At 38.2% G+C, this 18,144-nt stretch overlaps 1 protein-coding gene across 1 annotated transcript in view; it reads left to right on the top strand.

Annotated features, from left to right (window-relative positions):
- Window positions 1-3,359: 3,359 nt before the first annotated feature.
- STEAP4 (STEAP4 metalloreductase) overlaps window positions 3,360-18,144 on the top strand; it is a 28,192-nt gene continuing 13,407 nt past the window's right edge. Inside the window, exon 1 of the mRNA XM_023226582.2 lies at window positions 3,360-3,484. The gene's annotated coding sequence lies outside the window, so the exon portion shown is untranslated. The remainder of the gene's footprint in view (window positions 3,485-18,144) is intronic.

An 18,144-nucleotide genomic window follows, 5' to 3' on the forward strand; every position in this document is an offset into this window, starting at 1 on the left:
GTAAATGTGGAAATCCCTAAGTAAGAACCTTTGGTGGTGCACAACATCTGGGAAGGTTTATCTGGAGCTCTGAGTATAAAACTACAGGAAGAAGGATGAAACCTGCCAACAGGAAATCCTTGGGTACTCAGGTTGCTGGCATCTTTGGGAAACTTAATTTTCCCCTATGGCAAGGGTTTACAGAAAGACTAGGAGAGTTATGAATTGTGTGTCCCTCCTAGGCCCAAGGGGAAAATCAATCTTTAAACCACAAGATAAATATGTCAAGTGCCTCTTAAGTTTTGCACTAATAAAGGCATTTTTTTCCCATCCTTCATATCCCAGTAATTTAATCTTCCTTTTCTAGGACTCCAGTTGCCTTTGGCAAAGAAAAGAACTTACATAACTGAAATATATCTGCCTCTCATAAAAATCACATTTCAAAATTTTTTATCCACCTAATAATAATGTTTATAAAGCAATGATTCCGTTATTACTTGGAGGATGCATTTGAGAATATGGTTGCCCATTATGTCAACTCATAGTGGATCCAAACACCAGCGAGAAACCAGAGTGACCTGGTCCACAGACCCTGGCTTCTACTTCTAAATGGCATGCATTGATGTAGGTACTCTCTTAACCAGATGTCAGTAAACCTTGGAATTTTATAACTCACTCCTCTGTTTATCCACCAGTCTTCTGCATATAAAATAGCTTCCACAGGATATGTCCACATGGAGAGAATGTAATGGCCATAATGTCTGGTGCCCTTAGCAACTGTATTTTACAGTAACTATTTGTTTTATATTCCATTAACAACTAACAAGTCACCATTTTGGTTGTTTCAGGCTCAGTGTGCTTATCAAGCTTCTGCGCCCATCAAGGCTTAAAACCAAATGGTAGACAAGGGTCAAGTCTCCAAAACTGTGTTGATCATCTACGAAGACTCTTAGGGACACGCAGAAGAACTTCTTCCATGGGTGCATACCCCTCTTCTGCCTATTAGTCTGCAAACTGGGAAAATCAGATGCTATAAAATCAATGAATATTTTAAGTTCTTCCCCAGCCAAAGAATACTACCGGATGAACTTTTTGCAAAATATAATAATTGACAGTAGATTTATTAATTAATGAGTGCAATAAATATTAAGTGCCAATTACACTCATGCACCACCTAACAATGTTTTGGTCAATGATGCACTGCATATATAATAACGGTCTCATAAAATTATAATGGAGCTGAAAAATTCCTCTTGCCTAGGGACACTGTAGCTGTTGTAACATCACAGAGCAATACACTACTTGCATTTGTGGTGATGCTGGTGTAAAGAAACCTACTACACTGCCAGTCATATAGGAGTATAGCACATACAATTATGTACAGTATATAATACTTGATAATGAAAATAAATGGCTATGTTACTAGCTTATGTACTTATTATATGTACTTTTAAAATTATTTTTGAGTGTACTCCTTCTACTTGTATTTTTTAAAAGTTAACTGTAAAACAGCCTCAGGAAGGTCTTTCAGCAGGTATTCCAGAAAAAGGCATTGCTATCACAGAAGACAGCTCCATGCATGTTACTGCCCCTGAGGACATTTCAGTAACAAAAGACATACAGGTGGAAGACAGTGATATCGCATATCTTGATTCTGTGTAGGTCTATGCTAGTATGTGTGTCTGTGTCTTCATTTTTTTAAAACTTTTAAAAACAGAATAAAGCTTATAGAATAAGGATATAAAGACAAAAACTATTTTGTACACAGTATACAATATGTGTTTTAAGCTGTGTTATTACAAAACAGTCAAAAAGTTTTTTAAAACCTAAAAGTTTAAAAAGTAAAAATGTTACAGTAAGCTAAGGGTAATTTACTACTGAAGAAAAAAAAATTTCTTATACTAGCGTAGCCTAAATGTAGTGTTTATAGAGTCTACAGTAGTGTACAGTAATATCCTAGGCCTTCACGCTCACTCATTCACTCACCCAGAGCAACTTCCAGTCCTGCAAGCTCCATTCATAGTAAGTGTTCCACACAGGTATACCATTTTTTATCTTTTATACCACATTTTTACTATACCATTTCTATGCTTAGATACACAAATACTTACCATTGTGTCACAACTGATTACAGTATTCAGTACAGTAAGTAGCACACTGCACAGGTTTGTAGACTAGGAGCAATCGACTATATACCATCTAGCCTAGGCGTGTAGTAGGTGATACCATCTAGGTTTGTGCAAGTGCACTCTACGATGTTCACACAATGACGAAATTGCTTGATGAGACATTCCTCAGAATATATTTCATAAATTGCTTAATGAGGCATTCCTCAGAATAAATTCCCATTGTTAAGTAATGCATTTTGCTAGGTGTTGTGAAGAATTCCAGCCTGAAAAGACTAGGGTGTCATTCCTCAAAGACTGCAGTCCGGAACAAGAGACACATACATGATAATAACTCTTTTGAAAGACAATAATTACTATGCTAAAAGTATAAACTACTGTCTAGAGAAAGAAAATATTAATTGCAACCAATGGCTCAGAAAAGACTTCTTGAAAGACATGGGGTCTGACCGACCCCACAAGAAGCTATGAGGAGAGTTGCAATCCAGACAAAGGGAAAGTTGACTTAACAACCCCCTTCCATGGAAGGAACAGGCCTCCCATGTGAGTGGGCCTCTGGAGCTTGGCAAGTGTATACTATGGAATTTAAGACTTGTGGCTGGGTGGAGATCATTGAGAAGACTCTGGGATTTAGATTACAGAGTTTGGGAGTGTGGGGATGCTTTACCCCATAGGTTATCAGGATTATTTCAATCTTAAACAACCATGGCTGTGGTTTTTGATCTACTATGTAGAAAGACACACAAATCCACTTGCATATATATCATAAGGTATCCCTATCCCTCTTTCATTTGTTTTATTTCTTTAATCTACCTAAATTAAGACCTGAAAACTCAAGATCTTCCAAGTCATGAGCCCCATAAGAACCCATGGCTTCCAGGCAGAGCGGAAAGATACCACCTTAAAGATACCACCTTTTCTATAAACTAAGATGGCAAAAGAATTGCCTAGAAGCCTAGTCCAGGTGCTGTTTTCTCAGCTACTCAAAGAGATCCTTCTTGCTCCTTTAGGAAAGGGGGATTCCTAGACCTCTCCAAACCTCAATCACCCTGGGATGCACAGATGCCAAGTCTCCGGTGAAACCCTTAAAATCCCCGCTTCCCGGAGGGCAGCGGCACCATCAGCAGCACCGGAGTATAGAAGTTCCGGTCCTTCCAGCTGGGATTCTCAGCTTGAACTCTTCCAGGAAACAAGTTCCTCTCCGCTACTCTTGCGAAATTTCGCGGACCGTCCCGCCCTTCTCTGGCTTCTTATAACAGCGAGAGCCACAAGCCCCAGCACTGAGCTGCAGGCGCAGCGAAACTTCTCTCTACCCGCCCGGCCCGCGGCACGCACCGGCTGCGCTGGACGCTTCCTCCTCGGAAGCGCCTCTCCCACAGGTGGGTCACTTTTCGCCACAAGGCTCCCGTCCCTTATCTGCCTCAGCTCACCTCCAGTCCCTGCTGCTAGGACCCCACTCCCCAGCCCACTAGCACTGAGGAACAGGTGCTTGCAAACTCCCCGCCGCGCCCTGGCATCCCTTTCGGGGAAAGTCACCTGAGGCTGCTCAGCGATTCAGCAAGCTTCTAACTTCCTGGAGTTTAACTCTCATCCCTACCACAGGGTTCAGAGAAGCCCAAAGGGGGAAAATTAGGGGATTAGATTCTTCTCTGCATCTTACTTCTGGATTGGCGCATTCTTGGGGTGCCCATCAAAAAGCAGGCTGGAAGAATGTGGCTTTAGCAATCTCCAAGGTCTCAGATCCGAAGCTGCTTCTTGACCAGTAGCTAAAAATTTGTCCTGATACCTGCAACCAAGACTTCCATCTTTGATCTTGATTTAAATTTCCTCATGCAATTTAAAGGTTACTTTTCTGGAGGAAGATTGTTCAGAATGTAATTTATTGTGAAGAGTAAATAAAGCCTCAGTTCCGTTTGTTTGTCCAGAGACAGAATTTTATTATTCTTTTTCCCACCTCTAGATGGTTATTTAGGAAATTTCTTTAAAAGATTGGTGTACTGAGGCTGGGCACAGTGGCTCAAACCTGTAATCCCAACACTTTGGGAGGCCGAGGCCAGTGGATCACTTGAGGTCAGGAGTTTCAGACCAGCCTGGCCAACATGGTGCAACCCAGTCTCTACTAAAACTACAAAACGTAGCCAGGCGTGGTGGCAGGTGCCTGTAATCCCAGCTACTCAGGAGGCTGAGACAGGAGAATCGCTTGAACCCGGGAGGCAGAGGTTTCAGTGAGCTGAGAAAGTGAATTGGATAAAGAATGGGGGAGGGAAGGGAGAATACTATTCCTAGTCCTATAATAACTAGAAGCTCAATATCTCAGCCTCAGTTTCCACAGATGTAAAATAAAAGGCTGGCTATTGGGCCAGATGATCCAGAAAGTTCAACTCTAACAAGGTGAAAAGCTGTGACTAAAGATGCCTGCAAGTTTGAAATATATGGAAAATCTCCTTAATGCTACAACTATAATTCAGTGGTTACTTTTTTCATAATAATGCAGGTTCCACTTTTATAAGGAAACTCTCCAGCTGTGGGGGGAGAGTCTCTTCCCACAGGAGCATCTTCAAGTTCTACCACATTTATCATTCAGAAAATACTCTCAGCTTACAAAACCATTCTTCAGCCTTGCTATGTGAGAATGCCCTATTCCCTACAAACGGCAGTCATAAAATGTCACTCACATGAGAGAACATTTTTTTCTGATACAGTAGGTATAATTTTATAAAATGGCACATTTATTTGAAACAGTAACTGTTTTGAGATATGACCTTTCACAAGGTCCCAAGTTTTTCAGAATGCTGTGATTTAGCACAATATGAGATTCGACCTACATGTATTCTACCTGAATGGCAAACACTGCCAACCCAGAAAACAGGATGAGACACTTCCTATTTATCAAGCGCCAAGGTTGTAAAGTAAATAGTACATGTGTACAGACAAATTGGGTCATAGCACTTTTTCTATTTGGTAACATTTTACGGTTCCACTGAGGTTCACATTGTTCACATTGTTGAAGTTCACATTGTTCAGAAATCAGGTGTACAAGGCCTGGCCCCTGGCTGAAAAACAATTTCCAGACTTCTGTCTTACTAAAGCTTGCTAACTGTTGTTTAGAAGGAACTAAATAGACTTTTTCAGCTTGTTAAATTAAAAACCCTAGGCCTTGCACTAGGTGTGAAAAATTTTAAGAAAAATAAGTTATGGAATTTTATATTCGAAGAAACTCGGAGTGGTCACTCTGCATTACTTTGTCTCTTGAAGGACTTCCCCTGAATCACCCTACTATTATTCTGTTATTAAAAGGATATAAATTCTCCTTTTAAAGGATGGGTAGCTGATTCTGTTGTCACTCTCAGAAACACATTCCACTGTTTTAGGATCCTTACCATCTAGTTCTCTTCATAATTAATGTAGACATGTTTATCAAATGCTACTTAAAAATATTTTTTTTTTTTGGAAAATCTTAGGGAAACTGATAAGTTGCTAGCAACACACACACACACACACACACACACACACACACACACACACACACCAGCAGCAACACAGTAGTCCTTCAAAACCTGAAGATTGGGCACTTTGCTTGGGCACTTTGTAGCTAAGTTTTCTCCGGGTAGTCCTCTGAGAAAGTCATTTGCTAGTGCCTGCAGCTACATCTACCAAGAATTCATACTATAACAATGCGGAAGAGGATGGGGATAATGAAGTTTTCTGGGTGGGGTTTTGTTTGTTTGTTTGTTGTAAGTTAATGCCAGGTAATAATAATGTAAGGTTTACAGAGATAAGACCTCTGAAGTTACCTGTTTGTTCTTTACAGATTTAAAGAGAATGGTTTATTAGTTAATTATGAAAACTTCCTAAACAGTTATATATGCTGTGTTAACTCCACTCAAGATATTTCTAATGACTTTTAGGTCATTTCCGAAGTGATTTGAATTAGCATTTGTCCTTTTGTTGAAAAGAAATCAGTCCTGGAAGGAATCAAACTAAATAAATAACTAAGGAATAATTAATGCATAAAACAAAGCATGCTAAGAAAACATACTTGGCCTACATACATTAACAATTTGTTCCTCCCAAATCATTAAGGAATAGAAAACAGTGGATCCTTGTGCTGTTTAAAGATCCTCTTTCAGAAACATATCCTTGCAAAAGAACATGCTATTCTACTGAAGGAAGTGTGTACACTCTAATTAACTAGGCAGGACATTGACAGCCCAATCTAAATTCTTCTCCACAATGTTCTGAAGAGTTTATTCAGTCATGTGTGGAGAGGTCTTACTGTACTGTACTTTGGCAGTCACATATTTCTATTTTGGGAGGATGTTTGTTTTGTTTTGTTTTGTTTTGAGACTGAGTCTCACTCTGTCACCTAGGCTGGAGTGCAGTGGCAGGATCTTGGCTCACTGCAACCTCCGCTCCCTGGGTTCAAGCAATTCTCCCGCCTCAGCCTCCTGAGTAGCTGGGATTATAGGTGCCCACCACCATGCCCAGCTAATTTTTGTATGTTTAGTAGAGACGGGGTTTCACCGTGTTGACCAGGCTGGTCTCGAACTCCAGACCTCAGGTGATCCATCCGCCTTGGTCTCCCAAAGTGCTAGGATTACAAGTGTGAGCCACTGTGCCCAGCCAGACTTTTGTTTTTGTTTTAATGTAGATTATATGATCAATCCTAACATCAGGATAAAGTTCCCTTTTCATTTTAAAAGGAAGGAAAATATGTGCAAAGAGTAATTTTGAAAAGTTAGGAACTATAATTCTAAATAAAAAGAAGGCTAAAAGATAATTTAATAGAACTATATAGCACAGCTCTTGGAAGGTTATTAGTAGAATACAAGCTAGTCACTTTGGCCTCAGCACCCAATTTTTTTTTTTTTTTTTTTTTTTTTTTTTTTTTTTTTTGAGACAATCTCACTCCTTCACTCAGGCTGGAGTACAGTAGCATGATGTTGGCTCATTGCAACTTCCATCTCCTGGGCTAAAGCAATTCTCCTGCCTCAGCCTCCTGAGTAGCTAGAATTACAGGCATGTACCACCAAGCCCACCTAATTTTTGCATTTTTAGTAGAGATGGGGTTTCACCATTTTTGCCAGTCTGGTCTTGAACTCCTGACCTCAAGTGATCTGCCCGTCTTGGCCTCCCAAAATGCTGGGATTACAGGAGTGAGTGACCGTGCCTGGCCAGCACCCAATATTAAAGAAAAAAAAAATGCATTAGGAACAAAGCCAGGGCTCAGAGAGCTGATGGCATCAGCACTGTGGAGCGCGGAAATAGGAAGGGATAATTAATGGTCATCGCTGATTGTTCATCTTCCATCTATACCTGCTCTTTTTATAGGGTGTAAAAACAGTTTTGAGATCAAGTTAAATTGTGGCTGCAAAACCTTTGCACAGACTTTGGAAAACTTACTTGTTCTGCTTCCCGGCAGATTCAAGTCCCTCCTCGCCTGTAGGCTCCCATCCTCTCTGCACATTCCTCTGCTCTGGCCCTTACACTATGCGTTGCAACAATTTGATTATATGCTTCATCAAGACCAAAGCTCCTTGAGGACAGGGTCCATCTCATTTCTCACTTTATCCCTCTTTAGCATGGCTATTCAATAAATCTCTGTTGAAAACAAGGCTTTGCTAATAACACTGATTTTTACTTTTGGAAGATGCTTACCTTATGGACATAGTACATAATGAGTATGGATGCTGCCTACACAATGTTAATTAACAGGGTCAAAGTGCAGTGGCAAAGTCCACATTTTAACTTCCTACCATTCAGGGAGAGGCATGAGGTTGCTTTGAACTGTATAGCACATATAAAGTGAACAGTTGAAGTTATTATAACGTTTTATTTAAAGTAGAAGAAACTGCAGGAACCTTGGTATTTCCTGATTTAGTGTCCCTATTATGTTGCTATACTGTATTGTAGTTACAAATTTATTTGTAATATTTTGTATTCTAATTTATTTTAAAGAGTAATATGGGGCCAAACACAGTGGCTCACGCCTATAATCCCAGCACTGTGGAAGCTGGGGTGGGCATATCGCCTGAGCTCAGGAGTTCAAGACCAGTCTGGCCAACGTGGTGAAACCACGTCTCTACCCAAAATACAAAAATTAGCTGGGCATGGTGGTGCACACCTGTAGTCCCAGCTACCTGGGAGGCTGAGGTGGGAGAATAGTTTGAACCCAGGAGGCAGAGGATGGCACCACTGCCCTCCAGCTGTCTGGAAAAAAGAAAAAAATGTGATATGGAGCCAGGTGCAGTGGCTCATGCCTATAATCTCAGCACTTTAGGAGGCTGAGGTGGGAGAATCACTTGAGACCAGGAATTCAAGATGAGCCTGGGCAATGATAAGACCCCATCTCTACAAAAAATAAAAATTAAAACATTAGCTAAGTATAGTAGTGCATACATGTAGTATCAGCTACACGGGAGGCGGAGGTGGGAAGACTCTTGAGCCTGGGAGGTCAAGGCTCCATGAGCAGCCATAATCATGCCACTGCACTCCTGCCTGGGCGACAAAGCAAGACCCTGTCTAAGAATGATATGGCTCTTCTCCAGTACCAAAGTACTAAAGTGATTTCTTCATCCTATTCAATTCCCTGACATAAATGGTACAAGAAATGGGAGGAGATTGAGGAGAAAGCAATTAGCAGGTTGGTAAATGGTTCATTGCAGTTAATAATGAAAGTGTGTCACTTGCCTCTGGTTGTCATAGTTGAGATCCTACACCGCACTTACCTTATGTTTTAGGTGTGTCTGAATAACTGTAAAATATGTGCTGGGGGTGGTGGTACACAGATGGGTCCCTGTATCTATCTCCCTTAGGGAACCAAGATTCTAAAGGTATCAGGTTTATAGCTAAAATTGTGTTGATGCCATGTGTGAGGTAGAGAGGGTCTGGAACCTTTGTTGGGGTAGGGAAACCACATGGATTCTGTTTTCATAAAAAAAACTTAGGAACCTTGTAAGAAAGGGAGGCCCTAAGGAAATAGATTGATGCCTAAGATTCAGCCAGGACTGGGAAAATGGTATTATCCCATTTATTTATTTGAACTTTATAGCACATAGAAAGTGAATAGTTGAAATCATTATATTGTTTTATTTAAAGCAGAAGAAACTGCAGGAACCTTGGTATTTCCTGATTTAGTGTCCCTATTATGTTGCTATACTGTATTGTAGTTACAAATTTATTTGTAATATTTTGTAATATCAGCCTAATTATTTTCCCATTTTTGTGGTCACATTCCAGAGTCTCGGGGAGAAGGGTATAAGAGGCAGGGGAAGAGCCAGTGGTATGTTGGTAAATGGCTCTCTAAGGAAAAAAAAGTCCTGATTTGTAGCTTTTGGTGATTATCATAAGGTAAAAACTCCATGACTGATTTCAAGCTCCTAGCTGGCAAGCTGGCCACAGCCACACCACTGAAAGGCTGAGATTAAAAACCTGAAAACTAGGCCAGGCACAGTGGCTCATACCTGTAATTCTAGCACTTTGGGAGGCCGAAGGTGGGGAAGGGGGCATAGGGGACGTGGAGGGAGGGGCTAATCACTTGAGGCCAGGAGTTCAAAACCAGCCTGGCCAACATGGTGAAACCCCATCTCTACTAAAATACAAAAAAAAAATGAGCTGGATGTGGTGGCATGCACCTATAATCCCAGCTACTCAGGAAGCTGAGGCATGAGAATCGCTTGAACCCGGGAGGCAGAGGTTGCAGTGAGCTGAGATCACACCACTGCACTCCATCCTTGGTGACAGAGCAAGAGTATGTCTCAAAAACTAAAATAAAATAAAAACCTTGAAACTAAAAAGAAAGAGCTGTTTATTTTAAAATATTTATCAACTAGCACTGCTCTCAAGCTTGTATATCAGAATATTACAAAAGGTTAGAGGAGAGAATTTCAAGAGCACTTTCTCCCCTGGGGTCAGAAATGGAGCAGCTGCAAGGCCAGATTATGCCCAGCAGCTCCATCTGATGGGTCTCAGCAAACATCAGAGGCACTGGGGCCATGGGGAGTCCTTGCCTCTCAGTGCCACATTAGAAGTTACCCAAAAGAAGACGAAGTAGGCTATATTCATAAGCATTGCGGACCGCCCCTGGAGATTTCTAAAAATGGTTGGGAGATACCTTAAAGCAGAATGGAGCTCCTCCAACAGCAAGGACTAGGGCTGGGGTCAAGATCCACAACAAAACTGCTATCTCCAAACTAACTGGCATTAGCAGTATTTAGATAATTCCTATTGGCTTTAATGTAAAGATAAATGCCCATTCTTAAGAAATTTTATTTGAACAAAGTTAATTCAAAATTGAAATTACAATTTATTTCCCAAATATCTTTGACCACAATAGACCTAGAAAAGCAAAACTCACTAATGAACACTAAATATTACGGGAGTTGATGCAGATCATCAGATTAAGCAAATGCTTATGTAGTGTGTACAAGCCAAATGCCATCAAAGCCATGAGATAGAGCTGCTTTTCTGATAGTGGCAATCCACTGGTCCTGGTCTGACCGGATGCCTAATCTTTGGTGACCCACAGATTTGTAAGAACTTGTTCAGGATTTCAAATGTAAATGGAAGTCAAGGTAAATTAACCCAGAGACACAACTGAAACCCTGACCTTGTTGTCATGAGTCCTGGGCTTTAATCAGATAAACTAACCAGCTTGAACAGCAGATAATGAACCTACCTGATGAAATTCTTGGCCAGAGAATTATAAAACAATCTTAATTTATCTTGACAGATACTGCTGAGATCAAAATGTGGCAACATGTATTAATGAGATTTTTAATTGAACTAGAATTTCAACAAAGAACCTAAATTTAAGATAAATAATTTTCTCCTAAAATACAATTAAAATAGTTAACATAGATCTCTATTACCTCACTTTCCTCATAATTTATAGTGTTAGTAAAATATTACTAACAATCACTTTAGTTGCGCATATGACATAGTTCATAGCTAGTTGTTAGCAATTCATGTAAGATATATGTCCATAGAACATTAATGTAAAGATTACCTTTAGTTATGCTGTTGTGGCTTGAGGAAACTGTGCAAGTTAAGATTACTGTGTTTTTGTGTGCCATTCTATTGTCTAGCATAAAAACTAATCAGCAAATTCAGTTGCTATGGAATACAAAACATTTTCTCACAAAACAATTGAAATAATCAGTTTTTTAGCAACCAACCTGAAGTAGTTTCTTTATGTAGAAAAAAAGCTTTAAATGATATATTTATATTAATCTATAGGCATTAGTAACTTAAGTAGTTACTAGAACTTATTTTGGAAATCACAAGTTGATGATTTATCATGCTACAGGATTGCTGTAATTTTTACTTAAACTGATGTGATAATAAGAGAATGGGCAGCAATATGAACTTATGAGAAGTGCACATGTCTAAGAAATTAGATGTAGGTTCTGAAAATTAGTTTGGGCAAGCTTTTACTCTCTTTAACTCAAGTTCCTCTCCCCCTGGAGTAAAAGGGGTGTGTGTGTGTGTGTGTGTGTGTGTGTGTGTGTGTGTGTGTGTGTGTATTTCCAAGAACCAGTTTGATGTAATTATAATTAAAATTTCCAATCAAATTATATTTTAATATCAGAATGGTTTATCTTAGTTCTGGTTGATATTCAATTAAGAAGAGATACTAATACACAAGCTTGAAGTTTCTTTCCAGTGGACCCTGTTCCTTTGACAACATTCTCCATTTCTCACTCAGTTAAGAAGAGCTACAAATATGTAAAAGCATTTCATAATCTTTCATTTCATATGACCCCGCTATGAAATTATTTTTAAATGTCAGTAATAGCTTCTTTACTAACCTAGTTGCAAATTAGGCTATTTTAAATTGAGTACAGATTGTCCCCAACTTATGTAAGTTAATGGTTCAACTTAAGATTTTTTGACTTGACAATGGCACAGAAGCAATATGCACTCAGGAGAAGCCATACTTTGAGTACCCAAACAACCATTCTGTTTTTCACTTTCAATACAGTATTCAATAAGTTACATGAGGTAATCAACACTTTCTTATAAAATAGGCTTCATGTTAGATGATTTTGCCCAACTGTAGGCTAATTAAGTATTCTGAACATATTTAAGGTAGATTTGGCCAAGCTAAAATGTTGGCAGTTTAGGTGTATAAATTGCATTTCTGTTACAATGTTTTCAACTTATTATGGGTTTATTGGGAGGTAACTCCATCACAAATTGAGGGGCATCTGTATTTTTGTAAGGGTTGCCCTTTGCTACCACAGTTAGTTCATACATATGCACTCACTTTCCCCTCTGCCTGGAAAACTCACCTGCAAACTCCTTCTTGCCTGTCAGATCTCAGCTTGATTTAAGATTGCCAGATAAAATACATCATGCCCACTCAAACTTGAATTTCATATTAAAACACATTTGTGTTTTTAGTACAAATGTGTCCCATATATTGCAGAGGATATACTTATGCTAGAAAAGTATTCCTTGTTTATCTGACATTTGAGTTTAATTGGCATTATGTATTTTTATTTGCTAAATCTGGCAACCCTCACTTGACTGGCACCTCCTTGGAGAGACTTATGCTAAACAATTCTCAAAACTAGTCTCCCTCTCTCTCTCCTCCCAGCATTTTCTATTCCATCACTCTACTCAGAATTCTTCTGAACACTTACTACCATCTGAAATCATCTTATTTGTATGTGTGCATTGTTCAACTTTCTTATAATAATATACACACACACAGTTTTTGAAGCACACAAATTCAGAGATCAGGCTTAGCACTTTGTAAGGAGATAACATTTTCAAACTCTATGTGAGATCTGTATTCCTCACCTCTTTACCCTCAACCTATAGAACAGTATGTGCTACACAATAGGTGATCAAAAATATTTGATGAAGGAATGTGTTAATGTGTATATTAAAAGAAAGAATTTGAAATTTATACATAAATATCACCAGGAAGAAATTGCCCTTGCAAACGGCACTACTTCTACCTACAAAGCTAAATTTAAAATATACATTTATATTTTCAAATGACTTATATATGGCTTAAAGATTGAACTGTCCAAAAATGTTAGAAAAAGCCATTTATTATGGGCATTTTTTAAAATAAACTGTAATCAGTGATCTTTTTAAACCAAGGTCTTCTGATTTTGCTACAGTAATACATACCTGCCAATAAAAGAACATGTACTTGAATGTGAATGTTTGTTATCCCTAGAGAGCCTTGATCTCACTAAATACAGAAATAGCTCAGTGAATAATTGGATACGTTTGTGTGTTCATGGAAGGTTTTTATTTTTTTAATACTTTTTGCTTTCTAATTATCCTTGGGATATATTAAAGCAAATGCTGTGAATCACAACAAGACTGACATAGTTGCAGAACCCCCTCCTGCCCTTTTGCCTTGTGATGAAAGGGAACCTTTGATTGACGGGTTTCGGCTCATTACAAATATGTCATCAAGTCATCAAGGGCTTTTGGGTTGAAATTCAGAAAGAATAATAAAACAGAAGGAAGGACTTAAAAAAAAAAACCCCTCCTATTTACAGCCGTTAAATTAAAATAAAAAATCCTGTCACATCTCATACAGTTTGAAGGTGTTATTTGCATTCCAACTGTGGAAGGTGCCAAGCCAGATCTCTGATTTGTGTGCTACACTAGTGGTTGTATGTGTCCAGAGGGGATAGCGTCTGAAGAATTCAGATGTTTGGATGAATGATTATTTCAGAATTCAAAGCTGAATTCTCAAAAAGAGAAAGAGGCAGAATGATTTTATTAATGGTTTCACCCAACTGATTTATGACACGTTATCACATTATGCTGTACTATGTGATAGTTGCTGCTAGGGGTACTGAGTAGATGTATAAGTAGATCTGATCAAATTATGATTTCATGGCTCTTGGAAGACAACTCTTTAAGGTTTCCTAGAGAGAGTTACGGAACAAACCTTACCCACAGTTTGACAAGTCTTGAATCTGGCATAACTTGAACTCTCTCTTTTCCAAGGCCTGCACACTCAAACGTACTCATTTTGCCTCTGGTTCTCAAAAAGAGAGGAATTCTAGCTTCTCAGCCAAAGAAGACTTAGAGGAAAAAATTGTAAGGAAGGTGAAGTTTCTGCAACTCCTTACAACCTCAACATCCTGTTCTTCCTCTTATCTTTCCTCTCCCTACCACACCTCTCCAAAATAAAAAGGAAAAGAAAAAGATAACTTTACCTTTTTCCACCTCCAGTGGTTCTCCAAAACAGATGCTCTTTAGAATCACTTAAGTTTGTTTTAGTTTGGTTTTTAAAATACAGATGCCTAGGCTCTACCTCAGATCAATTGATTCAGAATCTCAGGAGGTGGTTTCCTAGCATTTTAACAGCTCCCCAGCTGATTCTAATGTGTTACCAGGAAGTAGAACAACTGTAGCAGGCCATTAAATGAAAGCTAACATAAAAGCTGATAAAAGCTTTAAGGCAATGGTTCTCAAGCTTGGCTGTACGTTTGAATGACCTGGGGGAGCTTAAGAAAAATGTCCAGGCTCTACCCTAGACCAGTTGATTCAGATTCTCCAAGAGTCTGGGTCATCAGGCTCTCTACCTGATTCTCATATGCACCAGGATTGAGAACCACTGGTTTCTAGTGTAACCCTTTGCATTTTCATAAGCCTTAGTGTAGCCCTTTGCAGAGGTATTTGTATTTTCATAAGCAACTAAGAAGTTGCTTCAATGATTAAAGACAGGAAAGGGTGCTAAGAAAACATCTGTCTGTCTGTACCACTACCATGTCCTCTCTCTTTCTGAACCCTTCCAAACCAAGCTTTGTAGATAGGTTCTTCTATGCCAACTTATCTAATGATGGATCCCAGCATACTATTTTCTGTTACTAAAAATTATGTTGTGATGATTGAAACTGATGAAAGACTGTTGTCTTTACAGTTGTTTTTATAACGATTACCTCCAAATTTTTCTTTTCTTTTTTTTTTTTTTTTTTTTGAGACGGAGTCTCGATCTGTCGCCCGGGCTGGAGTGCAGTGACGCGATCTCGGCTCACTGCAAGCTTCGCCTCCCGGGTTCAGCCATTCTCCTGCCTCAGCCTCCTGAGTAGCTGGGACTACAGGCGCCCGCCACGGCGCCCGGCTAATTTTTTGTATTTTTAGTAGAAACGGGGTTTCACCGTGGTCTCGATCTCCTGACCTTGTGATCCACCCGCCTCGGCCTCCCAAAGTGCTGCGATTACAGGCATGAGCCACCGCGCCTGGTCCAAATTTTTCATATAAAACTTTTTGCATTTTAAATTTGTATATTTATGTAAAATTAAGTGAGCCAAGAAACAAGTTAGACTCCTAATGATGTGCATAAACAATGGTTGAGTCTTTACATAAAGAAATCTACCTTCATTTGTATACTTTGTGTGTTTTTTAAAAATAAAAGAAATAAGAGGGATTCGTGGAGGCTAATTTTCCCTTCCAGGCCTATCTGTACGAAAGAAAGGGGAAGATTTTCTTGCCTTTTCTTTGTCTACAAATGGCATTATATGCATAGGTATGTATATATTTTTATCTTTATGAAATTTCAGGGGAAAACAATTGGCCCATTTTCCAAGTGTAAGACAAGAAAGTACCACCATTTAGAAGAGATATGGTTAGGTTGCTGACTTCATTCTTATTACTAAAAGAAATGAGAAACAGGATCTATTCCAGGGAATGGGAGGGACGAAGGGACCATTTGGTCCCAGGCTGCTTATACACAAAGACCTTCAAAATTGATTTTTACTTATTATTTAAATGAGATCTATGCATATAGTCCATCATATAACTTTAAATTTGTGCCCATTTATTATGTACAGGTTGAGTATCCCACAACTGAAATGCTTGGGACTAGAAATGTTTTGGATTTCAGATTTTTTCTTTTTCTTTTTCTTTTTTTTTTTTTTTTTTTGCATTTTAAGATACTTGCATATACATAATGAGATATCTTGAGAATGAGACCCAAGTCTAAACATTAAATTTGTGTTTCATATACACCTTATACACATAGCCTAAATGTAATTTTATACAAACTGTTTAATAGGCTTATGCATAAAACAGAGTTCTGACTGCTTTTGACTGCAACCAGTCACATAAAGTCAGGTGTGAAATTTTCCAATGGTGGTACCATGTCTGAAAGTTTGGATTTTGGAGCATTTCTGAGTTTATATTTTTGGGTTAGGGATGTTTAACCAGTACCTACACATTGCTATTATACTTTTGTATGAATTAATTTTTTAGAACAGTCATCTATATTTTTCTCCTAAAACATGAACTAATTTGCATTGAAGTTTTGGAATATTTTTAAGCATTTTTTTTTAATTTAAGCATTTAAAGTACACTTTTAAAAATTTATGACAAGGTTATTCTAAAATGTATAGGAATTAAAATGAACTAGAGTAGCTATAATAGTTTTGAAAAAGAACATAGTGGGAAGAATCACTGTACCCAATTTTAAGACTTATTATAAAGCTACAGCCATCAACATTATGTGGTATTGGCAGAGGTATAGACACATAGATCAATGGAACAGAATAGAGAATAGAGAAATAGAACCACACCTCTATGTTTAACTGATGTTTCACAAAAATGTGAAAGCAATTCAGCAAAAAATAAGGATAGTTTTTTCAACAAATGGTAGGAGAGTAGTTATGTATTCATAGGTCAAAAAATAAAAATTGTCCTAAACCTTACACTTTGTACAAAAATTACTTAAAATGGATCATAGACTTACAAGTAAAACTTTTAGAAGAAAACATTCAGGACTAGGGTTTTGTGAAGAGTTTTTGGGTAACATACTGAAAGCACAACCCATAAAAGAAAAATAAATAAATAAATTGGACATAATCAAATTAAAAAATGTTTGTTTTATGACTTTGAATGTGTTAAGACATGAAAAAAACAAGCTATAGACTGGCAGAAAATGCTTGCAAATCACATATCTGACAAGAGATTCATATGTAGAATATATAAAGATTGTCAAACTCAACAGTAAATAAACCCAAACAGTTCAATTAGCAAATAAGCAAAATAGATGAAGAGACATCTCACCAAAGAGGACACATGGAGAACAAATAAACACATTAAAATATATGCAACATGATTAACCGTTAGACAAATGCAAATTAAAACCACAATGAGATACCAGAATGGCTAAAATAAAAAATCATGACTCATAAATACCTGGTTAGAAGTAAATTAGTTCACATTCGAAGTCAGTATAGCCAAGTTTTATAATGCTAAACAAACACTATATGACCCAGAATTTGTATCCCGGGGTCTTTATCACAGAGAAACGAAAACTTATTTTCATACGAAAACCTGTATGTGAATACTCATAGAAGCTTTATTTGTAATAGCCAAAACTGGAAACAACCAAAATGTCCTACCTTAGATGAAGAGTTAAACTGTAGTATATCTATACTGTGGAATACCACTCAGCAATAAAAGGAAAAATAATTGATGGATCTTAAGGATGTTATACTGAGTGAAAAAATGCCAGTCTCAAAAGGCTTATATTACTGTGTGATTTTATTCATTCTCAAAATGACCAAATTGTAGTGTTAACAAACAGATTAATGACCTCCAGGGGTTCAGCTGATAGTGAGGAGGGCAGCATGAGGGATGGTCTAGTCTGTAACCTCATTGAAGTGATGGGTACATGAGCATACACACGAGATAAAATGACCTGGAAATATACATGCATATGGCTCCAATGTCAGTGTTCTGGTTTGGATATTGTACTCTAGTGACATAAAACTGGAGAAAACTGGGTGAAAGATGCACAGGGACCTCCTGTACTATCTTTGCAACTTCCTTGGAATCTATAATTATTTCAAACAAAAGTTTGATTGATTTATTTTTTTAGTAAGCATTGACTTAAGTATAAGAACTTAAAATAGGTTATTTTTTGTAATTCTCTTTGGACCTTTTTATGTTTCTACTATGCTGGCATCCTCAAAAGCTGGAAGAGGCCTGAGCCTCTTAGACCTCTTACCTCTGAGAGGTGAGAGAAGTAAAATTCACCAGCCAGGCTGGCCCTAACATC

The sequence above is a fragment of the Piliocolobus tephrosceles genome, chromosome 8 (genome assembly GCF_002776525.5).
Source record: "Piliocolobus tephrosceles isolate RC106 chromosome 8, ASM277652v3, whole genome shotgun sequence".
Classification (NCBI taxonomy): Eukaryota; Metazoa; Chordata; class Mammalia; order Primates; family Cercopithecidae; genus Piliocolobus; species Piliocolobus tephrosceles.